Source organism: Camellia sinensis, chromosome 4 (assembly GCF_055761805.1).
Source record: "Camellia sinensis isolate YWXY chromosome 4, ASM5576180v1, whole genome shotgun sequence".
Lineage (NCBI taxonomy): Eukaryota > Viridiplantae > Streptophyta > Magnoliopsida > Ericales > Theaceae > Camellia > Camellia sinensis.
Genome location: NC_138964.1, coordinates 120739489 through 120758789, shown reverse-complemented (window position 1 = coordinate 120758789; position 19301 = coordinate 120739489). Strand labels below are relative to the sequence as shown.

Genomic DNA, 19301 nt, shown 5'->3' with positions numbered 1-19301 from the left:
TTTGTTTGTACCAGAATCTTGTAGAGAGGAGGTACTACGAGAGTTCCATCACTCACGCCTTGCGGTACACCCGGGAGGCACTAAAATGTATCATGATCTTAGTTGTTAGTTTTGGTGGAGGAGTATGAAACGGGATATCGCTTTATTTGTATTGAAGTGCCTTACTTGTCAACAAGTGATGGCCGAACACCAAAGACTAGCGGGTTTTACCGATAGCTGAGTGGAAATGAGAGCGTGTTACCATGGATTTTGTAGATGGGCTTCCTAGAACACAACGAGGCAATGACGCCGTTTGGGTGATTGTTGATAGGTTGACTAAGTCTACCCATTTCATTCCGATATGCACCAGCGACTCGGTTGAACGCTTGGCAGAGTTGTACATTAAAGAGATAGTTTGACTTCATGGAGTCCTTGTGACTATTGTGTCGAATAGGGATCCTCGTTTTATTTCCCGGTTATGGCAAAACATTCAAGAGGCGTTGGGAACTAAGTTGACTCTTAGCACCACTTATCATCCTCAAACCGATGGACAGTCGGAATGTACCATTCAGATTTTGGAGGACATGCTTAGAGCTTGTGTCCTTGATTTTAAAAGGCCTTGGGAAAGGCACTTACCATTGATTGAGTTTGCTTACAACAACAGTTACCAAGCTAGTATTGGGATGGCACCATTTGAGGCCTTGTATGGCTGACCTTGTAGATCACCGGTTTGTTGGGCCAAAGTGGGTGAATGCACCGTTGCTGGGTCCGGAAATTGTTAGAGAGACAACCGAGAAAGTTGTTCTCATTCGGAAGAGGTTAGCTACGGCCCAAAGCCGACAAAAGAGTTATGCCGATAAGAGGAGACGACCTTTATCTTTTGAAGTTGGTGACCATGTGTTTCTAAAAATCTCACTAAGGCAGGGTTTAATGAGATTTGGTAAGAGTAGCAAATTATCTCCAAGGTTCATTGGGCCTTTTGAGATCTTAGAGCGAATTGGGGAAGTGGCATACCGGTTAGCTTCACAGCCACAACTTTCGGGAGTTCACAACGTGTTTCATATAGCTATGCTTAGGAAGTATGAACCCGACCCTTCTCATGTGCTTGATTGGGTTGACTTGGAGGTAGATGAGGATGCCTCTTACGAAGAACGACCGCTTCAAATATTAGGTACCCGGGAGCAAGTGCTATGGCGAAAAACTATACCGTTGGTAAAGGTGTTGTGGAGACACCATGGGGTTAAAGAAGTGAAGTGGGAACGGAAGGCGGAAGTCCGCTCTAAGTATCCGAATTTGTTTGAAAATGCTTAAATTGTTTTTCCTTGTAATATTCCCTAGTGTTTGAGGGAAATGTATTAAAATTGTTTACCATATGTTGTTATGTTAAGCATGAAGTAATTACGGATTGTCATTTCTTTACTTCATGTTTAGGTTGATGTGAATGGTTGCTGTTCATGAGATAACCATGGTGGAAAAAAAAAAAGGTTAAGAGTTAATATTGTGATTTTAAAATGAAATAGTGTGGTTTTGATCGCTAGAAACCCCCTTTGTTTGGGTAGTTTGATTTGAAATTTCAGGGACGAAATTCTGTAAGGGGGGAGTTGTAGTGGTCCCGATTTTGACCCAGTCAACTTATAGGGGTTGAGCAAAAATGCATTCGAAATTGCTTACGGGAAAGTGTAATTCACGCTCGAGCGAACCATGTTATATCAGTCCGTAAGGGGAGATTTCATATCACTTTTTCAATTTTCTCTCTCTCTAAAACTATCCAAAATTTCCAAATCTAGAGCTTCTCTCTCTAGAAGTCATCTTCTCTCTTTGATTCCTTCAAATCCGTTGGGAGTTAGACCGAAGTTCTTCATCAAAGTTATGTAACTTCTCGAGGGCTTCGTTGTGTGCGGTGGAGATCGAGTTTCGACGCTGTAAATTTTGGGATTTCATCTCATTTCTTCTTCAAAACTTGAGGTAGGGATTTTCTTAGAGTTATATATATATTTTTGCAAGATCAATATGATTTTTGAAATCATCTTTCGATATCTTTGAAAACTGATTGTTGATTCAAGAAGTTGAGCGATTTTGAAAATGAGTTTGTCTCTTGTTCTTTTAAAATGATCTTATGGGTTTTGATCTTTGTTGATTGAAGAAAAGATGATTTTGGAAAGTTTTCTTTCAAAAGATTTGAGTTGTATAGTTTTGGTGAGAAAACCTAGAATTTGAGAATTTTTTTTAAGAGACTGAAAATCCATGAATGATATTGTTATATTTATTTTGTGTGTCAAAATAAATGGATGTTTGGAAAATTTCTTATTTATATTTATATAAATGATGAATTTTAGGGAATATGAGAATTATTGTTTATTTTGGAAATTATTGTTCAAAACGTTGAAATAGTCATGAAATAACTAATTGTTGAGGATACTTGAGAAGAGAGAATTGTGTTATTCCTTAATGATGAATTGGAATAAAAGTATATATATTCATCTTGTGTTATTCGCATATCAATTCATTTGATTACATTAAACTTTGAAAGTTGATTTGAAAACCTGCATTGAGAAAAGAATGTTGAGAAATAAGTTTTCATGAAATGGTTTCGGGGTAAATACGTTGGTAAGTCTTGATAGGTGGTGTAGATGATATTGAATAAGTTTGCCTGAGAGTCTGGGGTGAAAGACTGAAAACCCGCACGGATAGGTGTCGGGCCTTCTAGTTAATATCAGTAAAAATGACAAATTGGTAGTACATGTATAGTCCACCTGTAGACACCGACCTAGGGATTACCAGAGTCGTATTTACTACCCTTGAAATAAATTGTTAACTTTTAAACAATTGAAATTCCATGACATCATTGAGCATGATGGTTTTCAAAAGATGAAAATGTGATTTATCTTCAAAAAGGGCATAGCATGACATGTGCATTCCATCTCTTGAGACTTGTATAAAATGTATATACTTTGTTAAGCATTTCCTACTGGGCTTTATGCTCACTCTACGGGATTTTGGTGCAAGAAAAGATGTGGTGATGCTGCCTAACTAAAGGCGAGAAAATGTGTGTTGAGAGTACGAGACTTTCATTTTGCTGTAACTCTGTGTGTAAGCCAAGGGTTGTATATGTGTGGGTTTGAATAATCGTTTTGTGTGACCAGGCTCAAGCTTTGGAAACTTGTAAACTCTTGGGGGTATTTACTTGTTGTTAGATTAATGTATTGTTGCATAAAGAACTATTGTATCATGTTGTAGACGCGCCCTTGGGCCTCATGCTACAGTTCGGACTCAAATGCCACGGTTCTTAATCTGATCTCACAATGTGCGATGTGAGATTGATAAATCACCAAAGAGTTCAAATTCGGCAAATCGTTTTGGAAAACTGATTTTTGTAAAGAAGTGCCAAACATGGACTACTTTACCAGATATAGAGTCACCACCTAAATATTTTATTTTGGGGGGAATTTAGGAAACCCTAACTCGTGCCTAAGGCCACGTGTTTGTCATCACCAAAGTTGCCTTGGCTCGGAAACTTGGGTACGATTGGGGAAGGTCATCTATGAGCACCCCCGCTCGCCCGATCAAAGATCGGCCTTTACTAAAATGATATTTTGTTTTTGAAAACACATGTGCTCTTATTCCGATTAATTAGCTAATCTTACTATGTGATGCGCGCAACAAACAAGTATAGGCTAGATCGCCTAATTTGGAACAAAGCATTGCATATTCGTTTGTTCGGAAAAAATGGTTTAAAGTTTGCTACTCACAAGTTGGCTAAATAGGGGATTTCAATGAACTGTCCTAACTCAAATAATCCAACCTTCACCCACAAGCATTCAGGCAATTGATCATATAAGCAATTAGCCTCATGACAAGGATGCTTTTCGTGGCAACATTAACACACATGTAGTATGCTCAAGTGTAAACACTCACAGTGTAATCCGAGCCAAAACAAGGAACTAGTTAGAAATCATGCATGATCCTAGTTTATGTGAAAATGGCTAATGCAACACATGCGAAAATGTGACTAAAATAGGCTCGACTATTCTAGAATGACATGTGAAAATGCAACTTGATACATGTATTCAAATAGGAATTGAAATACAATGCAGTTAGTATGATGAGCCGAGCCCAGTGCATGCAATACAGATGAATGGATGCACTCATGCAACCACAAGGTATGCTAAAAGAAACATGCCCTAAAACTAACCATCTGAAGCGGTTAAATAAAAGGGAGAAAGAGATGGGGGTTGGAAGACATGCATCACACACACGCACGCTTATTACAACAGTACGCCCTCTCGAAGGAGGGACCGAATAAAGAGCTAACTAGCTAATCTAAGCTAATTAAACTAATTATTACAGAACGAATTAATTAACTGAACCTAGTTAACTAATTATTACAAAACAATTTAATAGCTAACGCATTAACTAATTAAAGTACAAACCAAAGCGATAAGCTAGCTATCTAAGCATGGCAGCTAAGGAAAGCAATAAAATAGGAGCCTCGAAACAAGGAGGATGCATGCACGTCCGGTTGCGTCGTTCGGAAATCCAATGCGATGCTCCGATTCGACTCTGTTTGCAATCTGCTCTCAGGAACTTGCACCAAGCTCCAGAAAGATGAAACTCCACCTTGGGAATCTTGTGGGAGGGTGGCCGACCACTTTTGGTCTCCCCAAACACCTGCTGACCACTTTTGGTTGTTGAAAAGCCAAAAAAGTGGTCGGCCAGTGATGGGTCGTTGAACACACCAAAATTAAATACTAAACTATACCAAATTCTATTAGAATAATGGCAAGTCCAGGTATTGATCCACAGGGGCTATTGTGAAATTAAACTAATTTAATTGTCAAATTCTTAAATTAATTTTGATAAAAAGATTGGTTGTTTATAACCTAATTTAATAACAAATAAATTAAACTAAGGAATTAAATTATCAATAATAAATGAAATTGGGTTTACTAAATTGGGGTAAAAACTAGGGCAAAGAGTCCACCACTAGCCACGTAATTAGGGTTTCCAATTGAAATCAATTATGCTATAGTTCGAACGAAATAATGCTTTGCAACTACAAGTTCAAAGCATTTAACAAGAAAATCATCACATTCAATGTACGAGCACGAACCATCTCATGTAGTACGAACCGTTCACTCTAAACTAGGGTAGTGACACGACTCGTCCCTCGTAGTATGATTCATCTCGTACCTTGAATGTGAAAGAATATAAAACTCATGTATGGATAACATTCAACAATCACAGAAAGTCAAATATTCGAAGAGATAATGAAAAATATATATATATGAACTTCTAAATCACCATACAATTGTTCAAACCTTTACATAATTAAAAATCAAAAAGAAAACAAAATAATTATATGGCTAGGGTTTCATCAAAACCTTAGAAAAGGAGACTAGCCACTCATAGAGGAGTGGAAGGAGGTAGATGGAGAAGGAACCACCATGGGAGACATCCTTGAAGCTTTTGTTTCTCTTCTCTTTCCCAAACCCTAGCCTCTCTCTTTAGGTCAAAACAATTTCAGAACCCTAGAAAAGCTTTTTTCTTGCCTTTTTATCCTTCTAATCTCGTCCAAACAGGTTTAAAACGTCGGGTTGACTTTCCCAGAAAAAGTCAACGCACGTGCGAGAAAGTCAACTCTCTTCAAATTCTGTCTTTTTGCCCATTTTATGCTCCGACTATGTACAACCTAATTGACATTCAACACACATAAAGTATACGGTTTGACCAGCAAGTGAAGTTAAGAGATTCTAATTAGCAGCCTCAATGATGTACATTTTGGCCTTAATCACATCCCCCAACTTACTACTTGCTAGTCCTCAAGTAAGTAAAGTAAAATAAAATTAAACAAAATCTATCTATTTCCTCTTTCGTGGGAAAACGGTTGCATTTAGCATATGCAACAAGCCTTTAAACCACAAGGTTACCCCAAGTGGACGAGTAAAGTCTCGTGAGGGTTTCCAGAAATGATATCCACAAACATTAACATATTCATATATACTTAACAACAAATGACCACACTACTCCACCTAACAATCAACTTATGTGCCACTACAATGTGATATTGAGACATAATGAGTCATTAAAAACACAGTGGACAAGCATGAAGGAACCTATTGAGTTAAAACCACAATTCAGTTAATTCAAAAGTAAAGTTCCCTATACTTGTGCATGCTAGTCAACAAGTCATGAGTACCCTCGGTGTAAAGTGCAATCTCCATATTAGTTAACTGTCCACTATAATAGCCCGGTGTAACTCATAATAACAGCCAACATATACAGAAAAACTAACCTGTTGCAGCCTAGATTCTCAAATATTTATTTATTTATTTTTTAATGACTGTGCAATGTCCTGATCCATTAAGCTTTCTAATCAACCCATATAGCAAGTTTTGGGCCAATGACTCTCAAACCATATGGCTTTTAGGGCATTAGGTGTAGAGACACCCCTACGGGCTTAATAACTCGAGTTAAAAAGGCTACGAATCCGAACTAGTCATTCTTCTTATTTTCCTTAACTGTGCAATGTCCAAGTCCCTTAAGCTTTCTAATTAACCCATGTAGCAAGTTTTGGGCCAATGACTCCCAAACTAGACGGTTTTAGGGCATTAGGTGTAGAGACACCCCTACGGGCTTAATAACTCGAGTTAAAAAGGCTACGAACCCAAACTAGTCAAGTGGTTTTTTTTTTTTTTTTTTTTTAAGAATCTTGGCTTCTCATTTATTCTTTTCTGCAACTCTAGCTATTATCAATGATGTACACCAGGGATTGTAATAAAAAGATCACCGCTATGATAGTGTGTTCATGTGAATTAAGGCATACTCATGACAAGTGTACTAATATCACAAACACAGACAACTCTCCTCGTGCAAACATCGCATGCAAGTATCTACCCAATAAACCCTTTTCATACAAGTCTACTATGATCTCCAATTAACATATGCAAATATCATCACCCTACTAGCAAAAAGTCACATCAGGTGAAATAATGCAATCAAGTGAAACAGGTATAAGCATGAATTATGAGCCAAATAGAAATGCACAAAAGAAAATATAACCCTCATCCCATAACTTGAATATGACATTGTCCTCAATGGAAAAGTAAAGAGAAATGAGAGAATATTACCAGAATTGTAGGTGCACATCTAGGTAGGTAGAGAGTAACATATATACACTTCACACTGTTTTTTTTTTTTTAAGAAGAAGAAAAGAAAGAACTAAAAAGGAAAATAAAAATAAAAATAAAAGAGACAAAGCAATATACAGGTGGGTACTACGAGGAAGCCGGTGGTGGTGGTGGCGGGAAATGCTGGGCGAACAAGGCTTGCATTAAAGAGCGCATCTCAAAGGTGTCATCCTAAACCCATTGCTGGTGGGCGAGCAGCTGGTCGAAGGTCGCCTGAGAATAGTCACAATGCGCCTGAAAATCTGTGCGCAACTCCATGAGACTCTGGTGATGATCACGAAGAGTACTGTGGACCTGATCCACAGAGTGCTGAAGCTATAAGTACTCCTCGCGAGTCATGTAGAGCGGGTCCCCTTGGGGAGGCACGGGGGGAACAGGATGAGGTGGGTGGTCATGTACGGGGTCCTGGGCCTCATCAACTGGGGCACCAACCGGTTGCGGGATACGAGATATGCTATGTTGCCATTCTCGCTGGTCGAAAGTCGGATACCCTCTATCAATCTCCTTATCCTTAGCTATGGGGAGTTGGTTCAGCTGAAACACAAGTGTCAGCAGATTGGCAAATGGTAGTGGCCAAGTCAGGTTTTGCAATAGGATCAGGCCAAACTGCCTCTCGTAGAAATTTTCGCAAATGCATCCAGATGGTATGCGCAAGTGGGACCTGATAGCCATACTGATACCCGTGTAAGACCCGAACAAACTCTAACCGACGCTCAGCTCGATGCCCAAGTGGAAGGACATTCTTATGGACCACGGAATCAAGGAATAGCAAGCGGCTAGGCAGCTTGCTCCGCCGCAAGCATATGAAATTGAGGTCATCGTGGACCCCCGGGAAGTATTGCTGGATGAGGCTATGGATGGGCTGTTGATCCTCAACTTCCGGGAAGGGCTGATATTCCGGCTTGGCCAAAAACCCTAACACTGTGGCAATCATGGATGAGGTGATGTGGACAGCCTGACCATCAATGTTAGAGAGCAGTCCATCCTCGATGGATGACTCATATAGGTTATGGTAGAAGAGTCGTACCAGACGAGGATAAGTGGGCGCTGTCACAGTGCAAATGCCCAACTACTGCCGGAGTCGGAGCTGCTCAACGGCCCAAGTAGTGTCTGCGCCACCTTGAAAAAATTGCAGGTTGAACTGCGTGAGCTTGTGAAGAGGGCGTGAAGCCCACTCCGGCCGGGGCAAGTCACCCGGTGGTGGTGGCGAGGATGGTGGTGACGGTGACGGTGGTGGCGCCGAAGATGTGGAACCTCTGGCCTTCTTGGAGGCCCGAGCAACACGTCGACTCATATCCTACACATACCAAAAGCAAATAGACACAAACCCGTGGAACCAATCATGAGAATAAAATAAAATATGAAAGCACAAGTTTGCCCACTAATGTACCACATGCAATTCCCACTTCTTTTAAAATAATAAAAAAAATGAATTTAATTAAATGAATGAATTAAAATGACATTAAATTAAATTAACTAAACTATAAAATAAAATAAAATAAACTAAACTAAACTATAAAATAACTAAACTACAAAAGAGGCTAAAGTATAAAACAAAACAACCAAAACTAAACATTTTTTTTTATTATTATTTTTATTTTAATTGAAGAGAAGAAAATGAAATAAAATAATATGAAATAAAAATTCAGAAAACAAAATAAAATAAAAACTAAACTACTTAATAATTAAATGAACAATTACATCATAGAATAAATAATTAAAATGAAATCACCAACTAACCAAATAAAATTAAAAATAAAAATAAAACCAAAACAATCCACATACTAATTAAACAAATGAAACAATTTAAACTAAACAAATATAGCGAATAAAAAAAAAACTAAATTAGGATTATTGTTAGCACCATGATTTTATTTTTATTTTTTTAAGCTTGGACCGCACGTGCGGGGCTATCTTCTTCCGCAGATTGATGTTGATGCTGTTTTTTTTTTTTTTTAGTATGAACAATCTAATAAACATGCATTCTATAACTAAGGAAACACAAATAAAATTAAAAAAAAAATAACGTAAAAGAGAGAATGAACACTAAAAATAATAAAAAAGACTAAATCACTTATGAACAAATTTATTTATGTGTATATATATATATATATATATTTTTGGATGAACTATAGATCAACAATACACAAAAACAAAAATAAAAACTCTACAAATTAACTCCTACATCCACAAATCTACATAAAATTTTCGAAAATTACCTTGAAAAAGTGGAGAAAGAGAGAAAAAGAATGGAGGTTCGCCGGAAAAAATGGTGGTTCGCCGGAGATTCGTCGGACGGAGAGGGAAGTGATGCCGGCGGTGAGATGATTGTGGTGAGGAAGAAGAAAGAAGAAGAAAATGGAAAGAAGAAGAAGAAAGTGGGTTTGTGAATTTTTGTGAGTTGTGGGGTTGAGAGAGGAGAGTGAGATAGATAAGGTAGGGAGACAGAGTGAAATCTAAGAGTGAGAGGGATTGGGAGAGAGAGAGAGTTAGATAAGGTTTTTTTTTTTTTTTTTTTACGAAAATAGAAAATGTGAAATAAAATTAAATAAAAATAATAATAATAATAAAATACGAGTTTTTTTTTCTAAAAATATATATAAAAAAATTATTTATTTATATAAATAAAATAATTGTATATTTATTTATTTATTTGAAAATTATTTATGTATTTATTTAAAATTTATTTACTTATTTATTTGTTTGAAATCAGTAAATAAATAATAAAAAAATGAAATTAAAAATAAAATAAAATAAAAATAGAAAAAGACAAAACAAAAATTATATTTTATTTTATTTTATTTATTTTATTTTTTTTTATTTTTTTTTTTGAAAATTTTCCTGCACGGCCCATGCACCTGCTTTTAAAGAAGTGTGCGATCTCTCCAAATTCTCAATTTGCCGCACGTGCGGGGCCTAGACCGCACGTGAGGCGATTCTCCTCCTCGCAGATTTTTTTTTTTTTTTGAATTTCCGTCGTCCCGCACGTGCGGGGACCAAGCCGCATGTGCAGCGATTTCAACCCCCGCGCGAATTTTTTTTTTTTTTTGTTTAAATCGTCGTCTTGCACGTGTGGGCCCAAGCCGCATGTGCGGCGTGAGGGACGCACCACTGCCCGCACCTGCTTTTAAAGCAGGGGGCAACTTTGATTTCACCAATTTTACCGCACGTGTGGGGCCCAGGCCGCACGTGCGGCGATTTCATCCTTCTTTTTTTTATTTTTTATTTTAATTGAACAAGTATAACCATTTTTTTTCATTATTATTTATTTATATTTTTTTTAAATTGAACAAGTATAACACTTTTTTTTTTTTAACACAGAAAATAAACATTTCTACCTTCAATTGACATCCGGAATAAATATAGCACAAAAGAACATACGGAATGCCCACTAAATGTATAATCTTCACGCGAAAACCACGGGTACTACTTTTCTCCCTAACTGTGTTTGTAACTTTCCCTATTTTCCAACAGAGTGACAGACTAGGTTGATTCAGTATCTAGAATCGAGGCGCATAAAGCTACCTCAACCTATGGAGCTGCCATACAGAGTTCAAGCCGAGGTAGTTTTGAAGCAATCTCCACACCTCTGGGTATTTAAACCAGACTCTAATCTCTGAAATTCCAAACCTTTGTGTTCTAGGCTTTGCCATTCGAACTCTAGTTTCCACCGTCTCAGTTGGTCTCCTAGGAACACACTACAAACACGGTTAGGTGGCTATACCAAACCTTCAGATGTCGTTCGGGCACGGCTAACACCAAAAGAATTACACCTTTAGAGGATTTAAAGTCTCCTAGACGCAGATAAAGCGTGACGAGAACAAAGAAAAACAAAATAGAATAGAAGGGAAAGAAAAAAGAACAAGAAATTAATCTATCAATCGTAGTAAAATGGGTCCATCAAAGCAATGGACTCAATCATATCCCCATTCCCAATCCCCTTTATATATGGATTCAATCTTTGACCATTCACTTTGAAAGTGAGGCCAGTCTTTGGATCTCGCACCTCAACGGCGCCATGAATAAATGCCTCAACAACTACAAAAGGGCCATCCCATCTTGATCTTAGTTTACCCGGAAAGAGTCTCAATTTTGAGTTAAAAAGCCACACTTTTTGATCGGGTTCAAAGGATTTCCTATTAATGTGCTTGTCATGGAATTCTTTAGTCCGAGCTTCAAAAGCTCTCGAACTCTCATATGCATCATTCTGGATTTCCTCCAATTCATTGAGTTGCAATTTCCGGCTGAGCCCAGCCGCGGCTATATCAAAGTTAAACTTCTTTATGGCCCATAATGCTCAGTGCTTGAGTTCAACCGGGAGATGGCAAGCTTTTCCGAACATCGCTCTATCCCAATGGGTGTCTTATAAGTAGTACGGTAAGCCCATAATGCATCAATTAACCGTTGTGACCAATCTTTCCTATTCAGTCTCACCGTTTTCTCAATTATGTGCTTTACCTCCCTATTTGAGACTTCCACTTGACCACTAGTTTGAGGGTGGTGTAGCGCGCCCGCGAGGGACCCTGCTACAGTTCGGACTCAATTCGTGTCACGGTTCTTAATCTTGAACCAAAGAGTCCAAATCTGGCAAATCGTTTTGAGAAAACAGATTTTAGGAAAGAAGTGCCAAACATGGACTGCTTTGCCAGATACAGAGTCGCCACCTAAATATTTTTTATGGGGGAATTTAGTTAACCCTGACTCGGTGCCGAAGGCCACATGTCCGTCATCACCGGAGTTGTCTCGGCTCGGGAGCTAGGGTACGATCGGGGAAGGTCAGCTATGAGCACCCCCTCTCGCCCGATCCTAAGATCGGCCTCTACTAACCGTGATATCCGTTTTTGAAAACTTTATGTGTTCTTATTCCATTTTATTAACCTAGATTTACTATGTTATGCGCGCAGCAAACAAGTATAGACTAGATTGCCTAATTTGGGAAAAAGCATTGCATATCCGTTTGTCTTAAAAAAATGTTTTGGAATTTTGCTACTCGTAAGTAGGCTAAAATACGGATTTCAATGAGCTATTCCAACTCAGGCAACCCAACCTTCACCCACAGGCATTCAAACAGTTTATCACATAAGCATCTAGCCGCATAGCAAACATATTGTCATGGCAACACTCACACGCATGCGGTATGCTAAAGCATAAATACTTACATCGTACTCCGTGCCAAAACAATAAACTAGTTAGCAAACATGCGTGATCCTAGTTCATGTCAAGTTGACTAATGCAACACATGCAAGATGCAATTAGAGTAGGCTCGGCTAACCTAATCATGGCATGCGAAAATGCGATCAATTTGATGCACGTATTCAATTCAGAATTGGGGTACAACTGCGGTTAGCATGATGTACCGAGCCTAGTGCATGCAATACAAATGCATGAATGCACGCATGCATAGCATAAGGTATGCTAATTTCAAAAATTTCCTAATTTACCATCATAAGCAGGTAAATAAAAGGGAAGAAAGACGTGAGGTTGGAAGACATACACACACTCACGCACACTTATTACATAATTGCCCTCACTCGGAGGGGCCAAATGAATATTACAGTCCGAATAATAAACAAATAAATTATTACAGAACTTCTAATTTACTTAATAGGATGAATGCAAAAGGAAGGAAGGTGGCCACAGCCCCCTGCCTCAGGATGCGCATATGATGCATGCTTGAGACCCGGCTCGCCTGGAAAACCCGTGCCATACCCCTGCCACCTCTGTTTATACTGCCCTGTCTCTCCGAAAATTGCCAAAGCCCTAGGGCAGGTTCCTTGCATGCTGCAGAGTACCACCGGCTTGGGGAAATTCCCACCGGCAGTGTAGAATTTCCATCGGCTGTTTTTGGGTTTATCGGCCATTCATCAGTGGCCGGTCGGCACTGAATAATGCCGGTCGGCAGAAGCTTCCTGCAGAAGACAGATTTGACAGCAACAGAGAACAGACAGTATATGGCATGGGATTTCAGGCACATGTGAGCATGGTCATGCTTCCCATCATGCTTTGAACTCAAGGAAGCATGGCCCTCGATCCTCGAGCCATCAATGGTGCATGATAGCCCAAGGGATCAAGTTTGCCACTTGATGTAAAGATGCATGCAACACACAAATGAGAACCGAGGCCTTATCATGTTGAAGTCAAAGGCCCCGGTGACCGAGAGTTAAGGCGCGTTGGATCACTTATGGTATGAACGCCCCTTAACCCTCACACTTGGTTTGCCACCCCAAACCAAGTAATGCAATGCATGTTATGCTAACATGGCTCAAAATGCAACATGATATCAAGATGCAAAGTATGCCAGTGTCATGCAACTAGTATGGAAAGCATGCAATATTAGGCATACAAGATGCAAATGCAATGTAAATATGGACCCTTTAAGCCAAAGGGGCATCATGATACAACACCTAATGAAGCAAACATACAACAAACATGAAGCAAACATGCAATGGTGGCTTAAAATGGTAAAGGGGCAGACCTTAACCTAACTCAAAACAGTGGCCAAAAGTGCCTAGAAAGGTGGACCAATACTCATGCTAACAAGCAAACCAATGGTCCTAAGGTTAAGGCACAAAAAGGAAGCACTTCACTCCCACCAACATGACCACTCATGGCATGACTTGGACAAGCCAAAACAGAATTTTAACATGCAAGAATGGACTCCAAAAACCATTAATATGGTAGCTAAAGTGACTCCAAAGAGGTGTGTACATCAAGGCTCATATCTAGGCATAAAAGGGCACACCCTCAAGGCATAAAAGAGGTCACACATGCACGCATATAAACATGATTTATGGACTGAAATGGGGTCCTAAAGGATGCCAAATCATGAGGATGATCATGGTTATGCATGCTAGAGGTCAATATGCTCAAAGCTTACAAGCTAAAACATAAAAAGATGACACCAAACAAGGCAAGTATGACTGAAATGAAGGGCCAACAGACCTTAAACATGGTGAAATAATGCCAACATCTTCATGGAATCAAGCCAACACATGCAAGAATCATGGCCTAAACACAAGATACAATCCTAGGCCAAATGGAGGAATGTAAACCAAGTATATTAAGCATGCAAATGGGTACAAATCTGACCAAAAACAGAGATCACATATGACCTAAAACACCCAAAAAACTTCTGAAATGAGGCCAAAAATGATCAAGCATGCATGTTACCCTTTTAAGCCAAAATACAAGGAAACAAGACAATGAAGGGAGAGGGGTGTCCCTCCCCTATGCAAGACTTCAAACCACCTTCCTCACCACCGAAAATCCACTGGTTTTTAGTGGTGAGAAGACCAAAACACTTAAGCAAACAAAGCCTTACCAAAGAGGCAACAAAAAGGCCAAATAAGGCCTAAGAGGGTGAGTTTGAACTCAAATCATGAAAGACTCTTAATGAAAGTTCTTAAGCATGAAAATACAAGCCTTTTTTATGTTATGCACAAAAACTAAATCAGCAAGTATGATAGGTAAAAAGCTAGTGCAAGTTTGGGGAAACTAAAGTAAAATGCTCACCCTTGAAGCACACTTCAAGGACAGCCAAGGTAGCCTCCTTCTTTTGATCAAAAACAGCCCAAAAACTCAAGAATCAACCCTCAAAGTCCTCAATCTCGGAGCAAGGTGTAATAGTGTGTGTATTGGTGCAAAAGTAAGGTAAAATCACACTTTTAGGCCAAGAAACACACACAAAAGAGGAGAGAGAGGGAGATATAGAGATAGGGTGTATCTATATGTAGAAGCTCTGGTTTTGCCTTCAAAATCTCTAACCTAGAGCAAAGAGGAGGCTTGTCCTCTTATAGAACTCCCTCTTGCAAAGCTTATACAACAAGCTTGGTTAGAGGGCAATCCCTCCATACACGTGTATGGAGGGAAGAAGAGTTGGTGCCAGCTATCACAGCTGGCACAAAATATCTACATAAAGTAGATGAACAGTGGTCGGCTGCCCAAAAATGTCATTTTGACAAAAAAGAGTGCCGATCGGCAACAAAATGTGCCGACCGGCAGAAAAGATTGCCGATGGAAGCAAAAACCAGCCGGTAGCCTCTAGCCACTGCCGGTGGTATGTGGGGATGCCTCACAAGGCATTCCCTGCCCCTCCAAGGCAAAACACAAGTGTTTGGTGCAAGACCAGACACAAAACGGTCAAGTTCGGAAATCCTGAGGCAGGGCGCGTAGCCGAGACCTCCGGGAACTCCAAACGAACACAAACATGGATGATCACCGAGTGTTCAAGCGGTGACGTCCAAGTCTTGAGGACGGTCAAAAATGGGGTGTCTACAGGTGGTATGGAGTGCCAACTTTATGAGTGATAGAGTATTTCTTAACTACTGACTCAAAGAACCGATTACAAAAATGTGTACCCTGATCACTTATTATGGCTCTAGGAAACCCAAAACGACTAAAGATGTTTTCATGCAAAAATTTGATTACCACTCTATGATCGTTTGTTCGGGTAGCTATTGCCTCCACCCACTTAGACACGTAATCTACTGCCAAAAGAATGTACTCAAACCCGAATGACGACGAGAAAGGGCCCATAAAATCAATCCCCCAAACAACAAATATTTCCACCACAAAAATAGGGGACATTGGCATCATGTCACACCGAGACATCGAACCCATTTGTTGACAGTGCAAACAAGTTCTACAAAATTGATGGGCATCTTTAAAAATTGTGGGCCAATAAAACCCACTCTGTAAAATCTTGGCGGCCATTTTCTGCCCACTAAAATGACCGCCACATGCAGAAGAATGACAAAATGTAAGAATGCTATGCACCTCACTCTCCGGCACACACCGTCGGATCACTTGGTCGGAGCAATATTTAAACAACTCCGGATCCTCCCAAAAGTAATACCTGACCTGCAAAAAGAATCAGTCTTTGTCTTGCTTAGACCAATTCTGCGGAATTAGGCCAATGGCCAAGTAATTCACAATATGTGCAAACCACGGGGGGCTCGCTTGTGACAGCTCAAAGAGTTGTTCGTCCGGAAACGAATCATGCAAAATAAGAAGGTCACTATTATACTCAACAAGGATTCGGGTGAGATAATCCGCCACCACATTCTCAGATCCCTTTTTATCTCGGATCTCTAGGTCAAATTCCTGGAGCAACAAAATCCATCTAATCAACCTAGGTTTGGTCTCTTTCTTAGATAGTAAATACCGCAAAGCGGCATGATCAGTGAAGACTATGACCTTGGAACCTAGGAGATAAGACTGGAATTTGTCTAAGGCAAAGACCACAGCTAGCAACTCTTTCTCAGTGGTAGTGTAATTCAATTGAGCATCCGAGAGAGTGCGACCATAGTATATAGCAAATGGTGCCTTATTGACCCTTTGGCCCAATACAGCCCTGACTGCATAATCGGAGGCATCACACATGATTTCAAAGGGAAGTGACCAATCTGGTGATTTCATGATTGGGGCGGTGGTCAAGGCCATTCTTAGTATTTCGAATGCCTTTAAGCATGCCTCATCAAAGACAAAAGGCGCGTCCTTAACCAGTAAACTACACAAAGGACGTGATATCTTACTAAAGTCTTTGATGAACCTACGATAAAAACCTGCATGCCCTAAGAAAGACCTAATTTGACGCACGGAATTGGGTGAAGAAAGGCCTGCAATGAGGTCAACCTTAGCCTTGTCAACCTCTATACCTCGAGGGGACACAATGTGTCCCAACACTATACCCTCACGAACCATAAAATGGCTCTTTTCCCAACTCAAAATTAGGTTTGCCTCAGTACATCGTTCTAACACTCTAGTCCAGTTCCTAAGGCATTCCTCAAAAGACGGTCCAAACACCAAAAAGTCATCCATAAAAACCTCTAAAAATTTCTCCACCATATCAGAGAAAATGACCATCATACACCGTTGAAATGTCGCCAGTGCATTACATAGCCCGAAGGGCATGCGCCTGTAAGCAAAAGTGCCCAAAGGGCATGTGAATGTGGTCTTTTCCTAGTCAGCGGGGTACACCGGGACTTGATTATACCCCGAGTAGCCATCAAGAAAACAATAGAAACCTTGCCCCGCTAACTGCTCTAGGATTTGGTCAATGAAAGGTAAGGGAAAATGATCATTCCTAGTCGAGGAATTTAGTCTCCTATAATCAATGCACACTCGCCACCCAGTAGTGGTTCGTGTGGAGACTAACTCTCCTATCTCATTCTCAACAACGGTGATGCCCGATTTCTTGGGCACCACTTGTGTGGGACTCACCCACTTGCTATTTGAGATGGCGTATATGATACCCGCATCCAACAATTTCAATACCTCCTTTTTCACCACCTTTTTCATGTTAGGATTCAGTCTCCGTTGCATTTCGCGAGGAGGTTTTGTGTCCTCCTCTAGGTATATATAATGCATGCATATGGAGGGATCTATCCCTTTCAAATCAGCCACTGACCACCCTATAGCACTCTGATGTGCCACGAGAACACTCATTAACTGACTCTCCTGCTCCGCAGTCAAGTTAGATGCAATGATAACTGGTAAAGTCTCGTGGGGCCCTAAAAATGCATACTTCAGTGTGGCCGGAAGTGGCTTCAACTCAAGTGTAGGTGGTGTGACCAAAGATGGTGTGGCAAGCTCTCTCGACAGAGGAGGAAGTGACTCAAACCGGGCTTTCCACGGAGGAAAATCCGGTGTAGAAGAAGAATTAAGCAAGACATTCACCTCCTCAACTGACCCAGCAATATCAAAATTTTCAAATCCAAAATGAGCTAGACAAGTCTCTAAAGGGTCCTCTACAAGAATGGAGGCCAAAGCCTCCTCCACAATCTCATCCACAACATCCACTAATAAGCACTCCTCTCTCTCATGAGGTTGTTGTGATGCTTGGAAAACATTAAGTTTCACTTGCATATTACCAAATGAAAATTCCATAACCCCGGTCCGACAATTAATGCAAGCATTGGCCGTAGCCAAGAAAGGTCAACCTAAGATCACCGGGATTTGTTTCCTAGAACTGGCTACCGGTTCCATATCTAAAACCAAGAAGTCAATAGGGAAGTAGAACCTATCAACCTTAACTAGCACATCCTCAATAATGCCTTATAGCACTTTGAGGGACCGATCAGCCAACTGAAGAGTAATAGTAGTGGGCTTCAACTCGCCAAGCCCAAATTCCTCGTACACAGAGTACGGCAACAAATTAACACTAGCCCCTAAATCCAATAAGGCCCTATAAATGAAATGGTCCCCTATAATGCATGCAATGGTTGGGGCACCAGGGTCCTTAAGCTTAAGAGGTGTGTCATTCAACAAGATGGAGCTTACTTGCTCCGTGAGTAGGACCTTTTGGGACACATGTGTCCTAGATTATGCTTTTGCGTACAAAGGTCCTTCAGAAATTTGACATATGATGGTACTTGCTTAACCGCCTCCAACAGGGGGAGGTTGATTTTTACCTATTTAAAGACCTCCATCATTGCCTCCATAGATGCCGCTTTCTTATTAAAAGGGGAAGGTGTATCAAGGCATTGGGGAAAAGGTTCCTTAGGCACATATGGTGCCTTGGGCTCAAGTGAAGTACTAGGGACAAAGTCATCCCTTTTAAGTGTTTCCCACTCCCCCTTGCTCTCACTAGGTGAACCACCGCGATCACCCTTCCTAACTCTAGTTGCATCAGACGTAACTAACTGAGGCTCTAACTCCCTACCACTTCTCAAAGCAACCACCGCCTGCACTTGCTCATGTTGCTTTCCATTCCCACCTGAACTCTCTACCCCGTATTGTCCCTTAGGGTTGGCCACAGTTTGACTTGGTCATTTTCCCTCCACTCTCCGATTCATGTTGTTAGCCATTTGACCCAATTGGGTCTCTAGCTTGGCAATAGAGTGAGTGTGGGAGTGAACTACCGGTGCTAACCCCTTAAGTTCTGAGATAACTTCCAACACCTGAGTCTCAAAGGCAGAGTTGCCCTGAGGAACAGACGGGGGTTGTGGTTGTGGTTGCCGGTATGGTTGTGGGGGTCTATAAGGTTGCGGTGGTCGGTAAGATGATTGGTTGGCAAAATTATTGAAATTCTGCCTTGGTGGTGGAGGATTGTAAGAAGTGCCTTGTGAAAGGGGTCTCCATAAGAAATTAGGGTGATTTCTCCATCCCGGATTGTATGTGTTTGAGTATGAATCA

At 40.4% G+C, this 19301-nt stretch overlaps 1 long non-coding RNA gene across 1 annotated transcript; it reads right to left on the bottom strand.

Annotated features, from left to right (window-relative positions):
* Nucleotides 1-7018: 7018 nt before the first annotated feature.
* On the bottom strand, nucleotides 7019-9537 carry LOC145789457 (uncharacterized). Its single transcript, XR_014327432.1, has 2 exons — nucleotides 9386-9537; nucleotides 7019-8463 (listed from the first exon to the last, which is right to left on the bottom strand). It is a non-coding gene; the product is annotated as an uncharacterized LOC145789457 (long non-coding RNA).
* Between the last annotated feature and the right edge of the window lie 9764 nt (nucleotides 9538-19301).